Here is a 14,615-nt window from a genome sequence, read left to right on the forward strand (position 1 = left end):
TCCCGGAAGGCCACAGGTTCGAAACTGCGAAGTTTTTTTTTTTTTTTTTCGCTTGGGATATGTAAAGACCTTTATAATTATCCGAACATTTGTTTCAAGGTCACATTATTTACATCCCCGTATCTCTGGTAGAACCAGAGTTACGAGCCTCCAAAATTTAGTCTAATGCATTTCCTATAGAGGGGTTTGTTTGTTTACGTTTTGCTTAATTACTTGGCCCCTGTTTGTCGTAGCCCTAAGTTTATAGTATGGTTGGATGGGGGACAAATTGTTCTATAACATACTCAAAGGACATCCCCGTATCTCTAGTAGAAACAGAGTTACGAGGCTGCAAAGTTGGGTCTATTGCAATTCCTATGGAGGGGTTGTTTGTTTACGTTTTGCTTAATTACTTGGCCCCTGTTTGTCGTAGCCCTAAGTTTATAGTATGGTTGGATGGGGGACAAATTCGACTATAACATACTCAAAGGACATCCCCGTATCTCTAGTAGAAACAGAGTTACGAGGCTGCAAAGTCGGGTCTAATGCAATTCCTATGGAGGGGTTGTTTGTTTACGATTTGCTTAATTACTTGGACCTGTATTTTCGATCAATATTAAGAACACATATGTAGTGCAGTGGTTATCACATCCGCCTCACTCCCGGAAGGCCACAGGTTCGAAACCGCGAAGTTTTTTTTTTTTTTTTCGCTTGGGATATGTAAAGACCTTTATAATTATCCGAACATTTGTTTCAAGGTCACATTATTTACATCCCCGTATCTCTGGTAGAACCAGAGTTACGAGCCTCCAAAATTTAGTCTAATGCATTTCCTATAGAGGGGTTTGTTTGTTTACGTTTTGCTTAATTACTTGGCCCCTGTTTGTCGTAGCCCTAAGTTTATAGTATGGTTGGATGGGGGACAAATTGTTCTATAACATACTCAAAGGACATCCCCGTATCTCTAGTAGAAACAGAGTTACGAGGCTGCAAAGTTGGGTCTATTGCAATTCCTATGGAGGGGTTGTTTGTTTACGTTTTGCTTAATTACTTGGCTCCTGTTTGTCGTAGCCCTAAGTTTATAGTATGGTTGGATGGGGGACAAATTGGACTATAACATACTCAAAGGACATCCCCGTATCTCTAGTAGAAACAGAGTTACGAGGCTGCAAAGTCGGGTCTAATGCAATTCCTATGGAGGGGTTGTTTGTTTACGATTTGCTTAATTACTTGGACCTGTATTTTCGATCAATATTAAGAACACATATGTAGTGCAGTGGTTATCACATCCGCCTCACTCCCGGAAGGCCACAGGTTCGAAACCGCGAAGTTTTTTTTTTTTTTTTTCGCTTGGGATATGTAAAGACCTTTATAATTATCCGAACATTTGTTTCAAGGTCACATTATTTACATCCCCGTATCTCTGGTAGAACCAGAGTTACGAGCCTCCAAAATTTAGTCTAATGCATTTCCTATAGAGGGGTTTGTTTGTTTACGTTTTGCTTAATTACTTGGCCCCTGTTTGTCGTAGCCCTAAGTTTATAGTATGGTTGGATGGGGGACAAATGGTTCTATAACATACTCAAAGGACATCCCCGTATCTCTAGTAGAAACAGAGTTACGAGGCTGCAAAGTTGGGTCTATTGCAATTCCTATGGAGGGGTTGTTTGTTTACGTTTTGCTTAATTACTTGGCCCCTGTTTGTCGTAGCCCTAAGTTTATAGTATGGTTGGATGGGGGACAAATTGGACTATAACATACTCAAAGGACATCCCCGTATCTCTAGTAGAAACAGAGTTACGAGGCTGCAAAGTCGGGTCTAATGCAATTCCTATGGAGGGGTTGTTTGTTTACGATTTGCTTAATTACTTGGACCTGTATTTTCGATCAATATTAAGAACACATATGTAGTGCAGTGGTTATCACATCCGCCTCACTCCCGGAAGGCCACAGGTTCGAAACCGCGAAGTTTTTTTTTTTTTTTTCGCTTGGGATATGTAAAGACCTTTATAATTATCCGAACATTTGTTTCAAGGTCACATTATTTACATCCCCGTATCTCTGGTAGAACCAGAGTTACGAGCCTCCAAAATTTAGTCTAATGCATTTCCTATGGAGGGGTTTGTTTGTTTACGTTTTGCTTAATTACTTGGCCCCTGTTTGTCGTAGCCCTAAGTTTATAGTATGGTTGGATGGGGGACAAATTGTTCTATAACATACTCAAAGGACATCCCCGTATCTCTAGTAGAAACAGAGTTACGAGGCTGCAAAGTCGGGTCTAATGCAATTCCTATGGAGTGGTTGTTTGTTTAGGACTTGCTTAATTACTTGGCCTTTATTTTCGATCAAAATTAAGAACATATCTGTATTGCAGTGGATATCACATCCGCCTCACTCCCGGAAGGCCACAGGTTCGAAACCGCGAAGTTTTTTTTTTTTTTTTTTCGCTTGGGATATGTAAAGACCTTTATAATTATCCGAACATTTGTTTCAAGGTCACATTATTTACATCCCCGTATCTCTGGTAGAACCAGAGTTACGAGCCTCCAAAATTTAGTCTAATGCATTTCCTATAGAGGGGTTTGTTTGTTTACGTTTTGCTTAATTACTTGGCCCCTGTTTGTCGTAGCCCTAAGTTTATAGTATGGTTGGATGGGGGACAAATTGTTCTATAACATACTCAAAGGACATCCCCGTATCTCTAGTAGAAACAGAGTTACGAGGCTGCAAAGTTGGGTCTATTGCAATTCCTATGGAGGGGTTGTTTGTTTACGTTTTGCTTAATTACTTGACCCCTGTTTGTCGTAGCCCTAAGTTTATAGTATGATTGGATGGGGGACAAATTGTTCTATAACATACTCAAAGGACATCCCCGTATCTCTAGTAGAAACAGAGTTACGAGGCTGCAAAGTTGGGTCTATTGCAATTCCTATGGAGGGGTTGTTTGTTTACGTTTTGCTTAATTACTTGGCCCCTGTTTGTCGTAGCCCTAAGTTTATAGAATGGTTGGATGGGGGACAAATTGGACTATAACATACTCAAAGGACATCCCCGTATCTCTAGTAGAAACAGAGTTACGAGGCTGCAAAGTCGGGTCTAATGCAATTCCTATGGAGGGGTTGTTTGTTTACGATTTGCTTAATTACTTGGACCTGTATTTTCGATCAATATTAAGAACACATATGTAGTGCAGTGGTTATCACATCCGCCTCACTCCCGGAAGGCCACAGGTTCGAAACCGCGAAGTTTTTTTTTTTTTTTTTCGCTTGGGATATGTAAAGACCTTTATAATTATCCGAACATTTGTTTCAAGGTCACATTATTTACATCCCCGTATCTCTGGTAGAACCAGAGTTACGAGCCTCCAAAATTTAGTCTAATGCATTTCCTATAGAGGGGTTTGTTTGTTTACGTTTTGCTTAATTGCTTGACCCCTGTTTGTCGTAGCCCGAAGTTTATAGTATGGTTGGATGGGGGACAAATTGTTCTATAACATACTCAAAGGACATCCCCGTATCTCTAGTAGAAACAGAGTTACGAGGCTGCAAAGTTGGGTCTATTGCAATTCCTATGGAGGGGTTGTTTGTTTACGTTTTGCTTAATTACTTGGCCCCTGTTTGTCGTAGCCCTAAGTTTATAGAATGGTTGGATGGGGGACAAATTGGACTATAACATACTCAAAGGACATCCCCGTATCTCTAGTAGAAACAGAGTTACGAGGCTGCAAAGTCGGGTCTAATGCAATTCCTATGGAGGGGTTGTTTGTTTACGATTTGCTTAATTACTTGGACCTGTATTTTCGATCAATATTAAGAACACATATGTAGTGCAGTGGTTATCACATCCGCCTCACTCCCGGAAGGCCACAGGTTCGAAACCGCGAAGTTTTTTTTTTTTTTTTTTTCGCTTGGGATATGTAAAGACCTTTATAATTATCCGAACATTTGTTTCAAGGTCACATTATTTACATCCCCGTATCTCTGGTAGAACCAGAGTTACGAGCCTCCAAAATTTAGTCTAATGCATTTCCTATAGAGGGGTTTGTTTGTTTACGTTTTGCTTAATTACTTGGCCCCTGTTTGTCGTAGCCCTAAGTTTATAGTATGGTTGGATGGGGGACAAATTGTTCTATAACATACTCAAAGGACATCCTCGTATCTCTAGTAGAAACAGAGTTACGAGGCTGCAAAGTTGGGTCTATTGCAATTCCTATGGAGGGGTTGTTTGTTTACGTTTTGCTTAATTATTTGGCCCCTGTTTGTCGTAGCCCTAAGTTTATAGAATGGTTGGATGGGGGACAAATTGGACTATAACATACTCAAAGGACATCCCCGTATCTCTAGTAGAAACAGAGTTACGAGGCTGCAAAGTCGGGTCTAATGCAATTCCTATGGAGGGGTTGTTTGTTTACGATTTGCTTAATTACTTGGACCTGTATTTTCGATCAATATTAAGAACACATATGTAGTGCAGTGGTTATCACATCCGCCTCACTCCCGGAAGGCCACAGGTTCGAAACCGCGAAGTTTTTTTTTTTTTTTTTTTCGCTTGGGATATGTAAAGACCTTTATAATTATCCGAACATTTGTTTCAAGGTCACATTATTTACATCCCCGTATCTCTGGTAGAACCAGAGTTACGAGCCTCCAAAATTTAGTCTAATGCATTTCCTATAGAGGGGTTTGTTTGTTTACGTTTTGCTTAATTACTTGGCCCCTGTTTGTCGTAGCCCTAGGTTTATAGTATGGTTGGATGGGGGACAAATTGTTCTATAACATACTCAAAGGACATCCCCGTATCTCTAGTAGAAACAGAGTTACGAGGCTGCAAAGTTGGGTCTATTGCAATTCCTATGGAGGGGTTGTTTGTTTACGTTTTGCTTAATTACTTGGCCCCTGTTTGTCGTAGCCCTAAGTTTATAGTATGGTTCGATGGGGGACAAATTGGACTATAACATACTCAAAGGACATCCCCGTATCTCTAGTAGAAACAGAGTTACGAGGCTGCAAAGTCGGGTCTAATGCAATTCCTATGGAGGGGTTGTTTGTTTACGATTTGCTTAATTACTTGGACCTGTATTTTCGATCAATATTAAGAACACATATGTAGTGCAGTGGTTATCACATCCGCCTCACTCCCGGAAGGCCACAGGTTCGAAACCGCGAAGTTTTTTTTTTTTTTTTTTTCGCTTGGGATATGTAAAGACCTTTATAATTATCCGAACATTTGTTTCAAGGTCACATTATTTACATCCCCGTATCTCTGGTAGAACCAGAGTTACGAGCCTCCAAAATTTAGTCTAATGCATTTCCTATAGAGGGGTTTGTTTGTTTACGTTTTGCTTAATTACTTGGCCCCTGTTTGTCGTAGCCCTAGGTTTATAGTATGGTTGGATGGGGGACAAATTGTTCTATAACATACTCAAAGGACATCCCCGTATCTTTAGTAGAAACAGAGTTACGAGGCTGCAAAGTTGGGTCTATTGCAATTCCTATGGAGGGGTTGTTTGTTTACGTTTTGCTTAATTACTTGGCCCCTGTTTGTCGTAGCCCTAAGTTTATAGTATGGTTGGATGGGGGACAAATTCGACTATAACATACTCAAAGGACATCCCCGTATCTCTAGTAGAAACAGAGTTACGAGGCTGCAAAGTCGGGTCTAATGCAATTCCTATGGAGGGGTTGTTTGTTTACGATTTGCTTAATTACTTGGACCTGTATTTTCGATCAATATTAAGAACACATATGTAGTGCAGTGGTTATCACATCCGCCTCACTCCCGGAAGGCCACAGGTTCGAAACCGCGAAGTTTTTTTTTTTTTTTTTCGCTTGGGATATGTAAAGACCTTTATAATTATCCGAACATTTGTTTCAAGGTCACATTATTTACATCCCCGTATCTCTGGTAGAACCAGAGTTACGAGCCTCCAAAATTTAGTCTAATGCATTTCCTATAGAGGGGTTTGTTTGTTTACGTTTTGCTTAATTACTTGGCCCCTGTTTGTCGTAGCCCTAGGTTTATAGTATGGTTGGATGGGGGACAAATTGTTCTATAACATACTCAAAGGACATCCCCGTATCTCTAGTAGAAACAGAGTTACGAGGCTGCAAAGTTGGGTCTATTGCAATTCCTATGGAGGGGTTGTTTGTTTACGTTTTGCTTAATTACTTGGCTCCTGTTTGTCGTAGCCCTAAGTTTATAGTATGGTTGGATGGGGGACAAATTGGACTATAACATACTCAAAGGACATCCCCGTATCTCTAGTAGAAACAGAGTTACGAGGCTGCAAAGTCGGGTCTAATGCAATTCCTATGGAGGGGTTGTTTGTTTACGATTTGCTTAATTACTTGGACCTGTATTTTCGATCAATATTAAGAACACATATGTAGTGCAGTGGTTATCACATCCGCCTCACTCCCGGAAGGCCACAGGTTCGAAACCGCGAAGTTTTTTTTTTTTTTTTTTCGCTTGGGATATGTAAAGACCTTTATAATTATCCGAACATTTGTTTCAAGGTCACATTATTTACATCCCCGTATCTCTGGTAGAACCAGAGTTACGAGCCTCCAAAATTTAGTCTAATGCATTTCCTATAGAGGGGTTTGTTTGTTTACGTTTTGCTTAATTACTTGGCCCCTGTTTGTCGTAGCCCTAAGTTTATAGTATGGTTGGATGGGGGACAAAATGGACTATAACATACTCAAAGGACATCCCCGTATCTCTAGTAGAAACAGAGTTACGAGGCTGCAAAGTCGGGTCTAATGCAATTCCTATGGAGGGGTTGTTTGTTTACGATTTGCTTAATTACTTGGACCTGTATTTTCGATCAATATTAAGAACACATATGTAGTGCAGTGGTTATCACATCCGCCTCACTCCCGGAAGGCCACAGGTTCGAAACCGGGAAGTTTTTTTTTTTTTTTCGCTTGGGATATGTAAAGACCTTTATAATTATCCGAACATTTGTTTCAAGGTCACATTATTTACATCCCCGTATCTCTGGTAGAACCAGAGTTACGAGCCTCCAAAATTTAGTCTAATGCATTTCCTATAGAGGGGTTTGTTTGTTTACGTTTTGCTTAATTACTTGGCCCCTGTTTGTCGTAGCCCTAGGTTTATAGTATGGTTGGATGGGGGACAAATTGTTCTATAACATACCCAAAGGACATCCCCGTATCTCTAGTAGAAACAGAGTTACGAGGCTGCAAAGTTGGGTCTATTGCAATTCCTATGGAGGGGTTGTTTGTTTACGTTTTGCTTAATTACTTGGCCCCTGTTTGTCGTAGCCCTAAGTTTATAGTATGGTTCGATGGGGGACAAATTGGACTATAACATACTCAAAGGACATCCCCGTATCTCTAGTAGAAACAGAGTTACGAGGCTGCAAAGTCGGGTCTAATGCAATTCCTATGGAGGGGTTGTTTGTTTACGATTTGCTTAATTACTTGGACCTGTATTTTCGATCAATATTAAGAACACATATGTAGTGCAGTGGTTATCACATCCGCCTCACTCCCGGAAGGCCACAGGTTCGAAACCGCGAAGTTTTTTTTTTTTTTTTTTCGCTTGGGATATGTAAAGACCTTTATAATTATCCGAACATTTGTTTCAAGGTCACATTATTTACATCCCCGTATCTCTGGTAGAACCAGAGTTACGAGCCTCCAAAATTTAGTCTAATGCATTTCCTATAGAGGGGTTTGTTTGTTTACGTTTTGCTTAATTACTTGGCCCCTGTTTGTCGTAGCCCTAGGTTTATAGTATGGTTGGATGGGGGACAAATTGTTCTATAACATACTCAAAGGACATCCCCATATCTTTAGTAGAAACAGAGTTACGAGGCTGCAAAGTTGGGTCTATTGCAATTCCTATGGAGGGGTTGTTTGTTTACGTTTTGCTTAATTACTTGGCCCCTGTTTGTCGTAGCCCTAAGTTTATAGTATGGTTGGATGGGGGACAAATTCGACTATAACATACTCAAAGGACATCCCCGTATCTCTAGTAGAAACAGAGTTACGAGGCTGCAAAGTCGGGTCTAATGCAATTCCTATGGAGGGGTTGTTTGTTTACGATTTGCTTAATTACTTGGACCTGTATTTTCGATCAATATTAAGAACACATATGTAGTGCAGTGGTTATCACATCCGCCTCACTCCCGGAAGGCCACAGGTTCGAAACCGCGAAGTTTTTTTTTTTTTTTTTTCGCTTGGGATATGTAAAGACCTTTATAATTATCCGAACATTTGTTTCAAGGTCACATTATTTACATCCCCGTATCTCTGGTAGAACCAGAGTTACGAGCCTCCAAAATTTAGTCTAATGCATTTCCTATAGAGGGCTTTGTTTGTTTACGTTTTGCTTAATTACTTGGCCCCTGTTTGTCGTAGCCCTAAGTTTATAGTATGGTTGGATGGGGGACAAAATGGACTATAACATACTCAAAGGACATCCCCGTATCTCTAGTAGAAACAGAGTTACGAGGCTGCAAAGTCGGGTCTAATGCAATTCCTATGGAGGGGTTGTTTGTTTACGATTTGCTTAATTACTTGGACCTGTATTTTCGATCAATATTAAGAACACATATGTAGTGCAGTGGTTATCACATCCGCCTCACTCCCGGAAGGCCACAGGTTCGAAACCGGGAAGTTTTTTTTTTTTTTTTCGCTTGGGATATGTAAAGACCTTTATAATTATCCGAACATTTGTTTCAAGGTCACATTATTTACATCCCCGTATCTCTGGTAGAACCAGAGTTACGAGCCTCCAAAATTTAGTCTAATGCATTTCCTATAGAGGGGTTTGTTTGTTTACGTTTTGCTTAATTACTTGGCCCCTGTTTGTCGTAGCCCTAGGTTTATAGTATGGTTGGATGGGGGACAAATTGTTCTATAACATACCCAAAGGACATCCCCGTATCTCTAGTAGAAACAGAGTTACGAGGCTGCAAAGTTGGGTCTATTGCAATTCCTATGGAGGGGTTGTTTGTTTACGTTTTGCTTAATTACTTGGCCCCTGTTTGTCGTAGCCCTAAGTTTATAGTATGGTTCGATGGGGGACAAATTGGACTATAACATACTCAAAGGACATCCCCGTATCTCTAGTAGAAACAGAGTTACGAGGCTGCAAAGTCGGGTCTAATGCAATTCCTATGGAGGGGTTGTTTGTTTACGATTTGCTTAATTACTTGGACCTGTATTTTCGATCAATATTAAGAACACATATGTAGTGCAGTGGTTATCACATCCGCCTCACTCCCGGAAGGCCACAGGTTCGAAACCGCGAAGTTTTTTTTTTTTTTTTTTCGCTTGGGATATGTAAAGACCTTTATAATTATCCGAACATTTGTTTCAAGGTCACATTATTTACATCCCCGTATCTCTGGTAGAACCAGAGTTACGAGCCTCCAAAATTTAGTCTAATGCATTTCCTATAGAGGGGTTTGTTTGTTTACGTTTTGCTTAATTACTTGGCCCCTGTTTGTCGTAGCCCTAGGTTTATAGTATGGTTGGATGGGGGACAAATTGTTCTATAACATACTCAAAGGACATCCCCATATCTTTAGTAGAAACAGAGTTACGAGGCTGCAAAGTTGGGTCTATTGCAATTCCTATGGAGGGGTTGTTTGTTTACGTTTTGCTTAATTACTTGGCCCCTGTTTGTCGTAGCCCTAAGTTTATAGTATGGTTGGATGGGGGACAAATTCGACTATAACATACTCAAAGGACATCCCCGTATCTCTAGTAGAAACAGAGTTACGAGGCTGCAAAGTCGGGTCTAATGCAATTCCTATGGAGGGGTTGTTTGTTTACGATTTGCTTAATTACTTGGACCTGTATTTTCGATCAATATTAAGAACACATATGTAGTGCAGTGGTTATCACATCCGCCTCACTCCCGGAAGGCCACAGGTTCGAAACCGCGAAGTTTTTTTTTTTTTTTTTTCGCTTGGGATATGTAAAGACCTTTATAATTATCCGAACATTTGTTTCAAGGTCACATTATTTACATCCCCGTATCTCTGGTAGAACCAGAGTTACGAGCCTCCAAAATTTAGTCTAATGCATTTCCTATAGAGGGGTTTGTTTGTTTACGTTTTGCTTAATTACTTGGCCCCTGTTTGTCGTAGCCCTAGGTTTATAGTATGGTTGGATGGGGGACAAATTGTTCTATAACATACTCAAAGGACATCCCCGTATCTCTAGTAGAAACAGAGTTACGAGGCTGCAAAGTTGGGTCTATTGCAATTCCTATGGAGGGGTTGTTTGTTAACGTTTTGCTTAATTACTTGGCTCCTGTTTGTCGTAGCCCTAAGTTTATAGTATGGTTGGATGGGGGACAAATTGGACTATAACATACTCAAAGGACATCCCCGTATCTCTAGTAGAAACAGAGTTACGAGGCTGCAAAGTCGGGTCTAATGCAATTCCTATGGAGGGGTTGTTTGTTTACGATTTGCTTAATTACTTGGACCTGTATTTTCGATCAATATTAAGAACACATATGTAGTGCAGTGGTTATCACATCCGCCTCACTCCCGGAAGGCCACAGGTTCGAAACCGCGAAGTTTTTTTTTTTTTTTTTCGCTTGGGATATGTAAAGACCTTTATAATTATCCGAACATTTGTTTCAAGGTCACATTATTTACATCCCCGTATCTCTGGTAGAACCAGAGTTACGAGCCTCCAAAATTTAGTCTAATGCATTTCCTATAGAGGGGTTTGTTTGTTTACGTTTTGCTTAATTACTTGGCCCCTGTTTGTCGTAGCCCTAAGTTTATAGTATGGTTGGATGGGGGACAAATTGGACTATAACATACTCAAAGGACATCCCCGTATCTCTAGTAGAAACAGAGTTACGAGGCTGCAAAGTCGGGTCTAATGCAATTCCTATGGAGGGGTTGTTTGTTTACGATTTGCTTAATTACTTGGACCTGTATTTTCGATCAAAATTAAGAACACATATGTAGTGCAGTGGTTATCACATCCGCCTCACTCCCGGAAGGCCACAGGTTCGAAACCGCGAAGTTTTTTTTTTTTTTTTTCGCTTGGGATATGTAAAGACTTTTATAATTATCCGAACATTTGTTTCAAGGTCACATTATTTACATCCCCGTATCTCTGGTAGAACCAGAGTTACGAGCCTCCAAAATTTAGTCTAATGCATTTCCTATGGAGGGGTTTGTTTGTTTACGTTTTGCTTAATTACTTGGCCCCTGTTTGTCGTAGCCCTAAGTTTATAGTATGGTTGGATGGGGGACAAATTGTTCTATAACATACTCAAAGGACATCCCCGTATCTCTAGTAGAAACAGAGTTACGAGGCTGCAAAGTCGGGTCTAATGCAATTCCTATGGAGTGGTTGTTTGTTTAGGACTTGCTTAATTACTTGGCCTTTATTTTCGATCAAAATTAAGAAAATATCTGTATTGCAGTGGATATCACATCCGCCTCACTCCCGGAAGGCCACAGGTTCGAAACCGCGAAGTTTTTTTTTTTTTTTTTTCGCTTGGGATATGTAAAGACCTTTATAATTATCCGAACATTTGTTTCAAGGTCACATTATTTACATCCCCGTATCTCTGGTAGAACCAGAGTTACGAGCCTCCAAAATTTAGTCTAATGCATTTCCTATAGAGGGGTTTGTTTGTTTACGTTTTGCTTAATTACTTGGCCCCTGTTTGTCGTAGCCCTAGGTTTATAGTATGGTTGGATGGGGGACAAATTGTTCTATAACATACTCAAAGGACATCCCCGTATCTCTAGTAGAAACAGAGTTACGAGGCTGCAAAGTTGGGTCTATTGCAATTCCTATGGAGGGGTTGTTTGTTTACGTTTTGCTTAATTACTTGGCCCCTGTTTGTCGTAGCCCTAAGTTTATAGTATGGTTGGATGGGGGACAAATTGGACTATAACATACTCAAAGGACATCCCCGTATCTCTAGTAGAAACAGAGTTACGAGGCTGCAAAGTCGGGTCTAATGCAATTCCTATGGAGGGGTTGTTTGTTTACGATTTGCTTAATTACTTGGACCTGTATTTTCGATCAATATTAAGAACACATATGTAGTGCAGTGGTTATCACATCCGCCTCACTCCCGGAAGGCCACAGGTTCGAAACCGCGAAGTTTTTTTTTTTTTTTTTCGCTTGGGATATGTAAAGACCTTTATAATTATCCGAACATTTGTTTCAAGGTCACATTATTTACATCCCCGTATCTCTGGTAGAACCAGAGTTACGAGCCTCCAAAATTTAGTCTAATGCATTTCCTATAGAGGGGTTTGTTTGTTTACGTTTTGCTTAATTACTTGGCCCCTGTTTTTCGTAGCCCTAGGTTTATAGTATGGTTGGATGGGGGACAAATTGTTCTATAACATACTCAAAGGACATCCCCGTATCTCTAGTAGAAACAGAGTTACGAGGCTGCAAAGTCGGGTCTAATGCAATTCCTATGGAGTGGTTGTTTGTTTAGGACTTGCTTAATTACTTGGCCTTTATTTTCGATCAAAATTAAGAAAATATCTGTATTGCAGTGGATATCACATCCGCCTCACTCCCGGAAGGCCACAGGTTCGAAACCGCGAAGTTTTTTTTTTTTTTTTTTCCGCTTGGGATATGTAAAGACCTTTATAATTATCCGAACATTTGTTTCAAGGTCACATTATTTACATCCCCGTATCTCTGGTAGAACCAGAGTTACGAGCCTCCAAAATTTAGTCTAATGCATTTCCTATAGAGGGGTTTGTTTGTTTACGTTTTGCTTAATTACTTGGCCCCTGTTTGTCGTAGCCCTAGGTTTATAGTATGGTTGGATGGGGGACAAATTGTTCTATAACATACTCAAAGGACATCCCCGTATCTTTAGTAGAAACAGAGTTACGAGGCTGCAAAGTTGGGTCTATTGCAATTCCTATGGAGGGGTTGTTTGTTTACGTTTTGCTTAATTACTTGGCTCCTGTTTGTCGTAGCCCTAAGTTTATAGTATGGTTGGATGGGGGACAAATTGGACTATAACATACTCAAAGGACATCCCCGTATCTCTAGTAGAAACAGAGTTACGAGGCTGCAAAGTCGGGTCTAATGCAATTCCTATGGAGGGGTTGTTTGTTTACGATTTGCTTAATTACTTGGACCTGTATTTTCGATCAATATTAAGAACACATATGTAGTGCAGTGGTTATCACATCCGCCTCACTCCCGGAAGGCCACAGGTTCGAAACCGCGAAGTTTTTTTTTTTTTTTTTCGCTTGGGATATGTAAAGACCTTTATAATTATCCGAACATTTGTTTCAAGGTCACATTATTTACATCCCCGTATCTCTGGTAGAACCAGAGTTACGAGCCTCCAAAATTTAGTCTAATGCATTTCCTATAGAGGGGTTTGTTTGTTTACGTTTTGCTTAATTACTTGGCCCCTGTTTTTCGTAGCCCTAGGTTTATAGTATGGTTGGATGGGGGACAAATTGTTCTATAACATACTCAAAGGACATCCCCGTATCTTTAGTAGAAACAGAGTTACGAGGCTGCAAAGTTGGGTCTATTGCAATTCCTATGGAGGGGTTGTTTGTTTACGTTTTGCTTAATTACTTGGCTCCTGTTTGTCGTAGCCCTAAGTTTATAGTATGGTTGGATGGGGGACAAATTGGACTATAACATACTCAAAGGACATCCCCGTATCTCTAGTAGAAACAGAGTTACGAGGCTGCAAAGTCGGGTCTAATGCAATTCCTATGGAGGGGTTGTTTGTTTACGATTTGCTTAATTACTTGGACCTGTATTTTCGATCAAAATTAAGAACACATATGTAGTGCAGTGGTTATCACCAGACATGGGCGAACCCCCAGCCTCTCCCACTCCCACTCCTCCATTTTTTTTGCAGGGAACGAGCAGCTCACTCCAACTGGTTTTCCATAGTAGGCCTTTCAGTAAACCTCGCTCCTTTCCCAAACAAAACATCATAGTAGCTTTTCACTCCTCTCACTGCTCATTTTATCTCGTAGTTTTAATAAACCTCCTCTCATCTCAATTAAGATAAAAATTAAAATGTTTCACTCCTCTCACTGCTCATTTTCTTTCGTAGTTTTATTTCACCTCCTCTCATCCCAATTAAGATAAAATTAAAAAATTTTCACTCCTCTAACTACTCATTTTTTCTCGTAGTTTTATTGAACCTCCTCTCACCTCTTATTATGTAAAATGTTTTCCAAGACTTAATCCACTCATCTCTCTCAATCTAAAATATTTTTCAGACCTCATCCTCTCATCATTATTTAGTAATTCACATAAATAGTTCAAATTTTGACTTATATAGTGAAAGGAGTGAAAAATATGAAAATTACTCCGGTACTTTCAGAGCCTCACCTACACGGTCCTAAATTCGCAACTTAACTCTCCCACTTCGTTTCATCTATCTAGTTTGCCACTACAAGCCTAGCAACGCTCCTCGAACATTCTCGAAGTTTGGTTTCAGCCAATTAGCATTCGTATTTCACTAGACCGATTCAGACAAGCGAAGGGAACCCAGACAGTCACATGACTATTTCAATACAAAGCTGTCAGTTTTGTTTCTCTATTTACCTTCCTACCCCCTAGTCGCCCAAACCCCCATCGAGATACAGTGGAAAGTTTTTTTATTTTCAC

General features: G+C 40.2%; 1 protein-coding gene across 5 annotated transcripts in view; it reads right to left on the bottom strand.

Annotated features, from left to right (window-relative positions):
- The window catches only part of LOC149713396 (uncharacterized), an 83,742-nt gene that overhangs the window by 67,476 nt on the left and 1,651 nt on the right, over positions 1-14,615 (bottom strand). The window lies entirely within an intron of this gene.

The sequence above is a fragment of the Phalangium opilio genome, unplaced genomic scaffold (genome assembly GCF_054372755.1).
Source record: "Phalangium opilio isolate 3A_F unplaced genomic scaffold, DU_Popi_V2 ptg000009l_1, whole genome shotgun sequence".
NCBI classification, from domain to species: Eukaryota; Metazoa; Arthropoda; class Arachnida; order Opiliones; family Phalangiidae; genus Phalangium; species Phalangium opilio.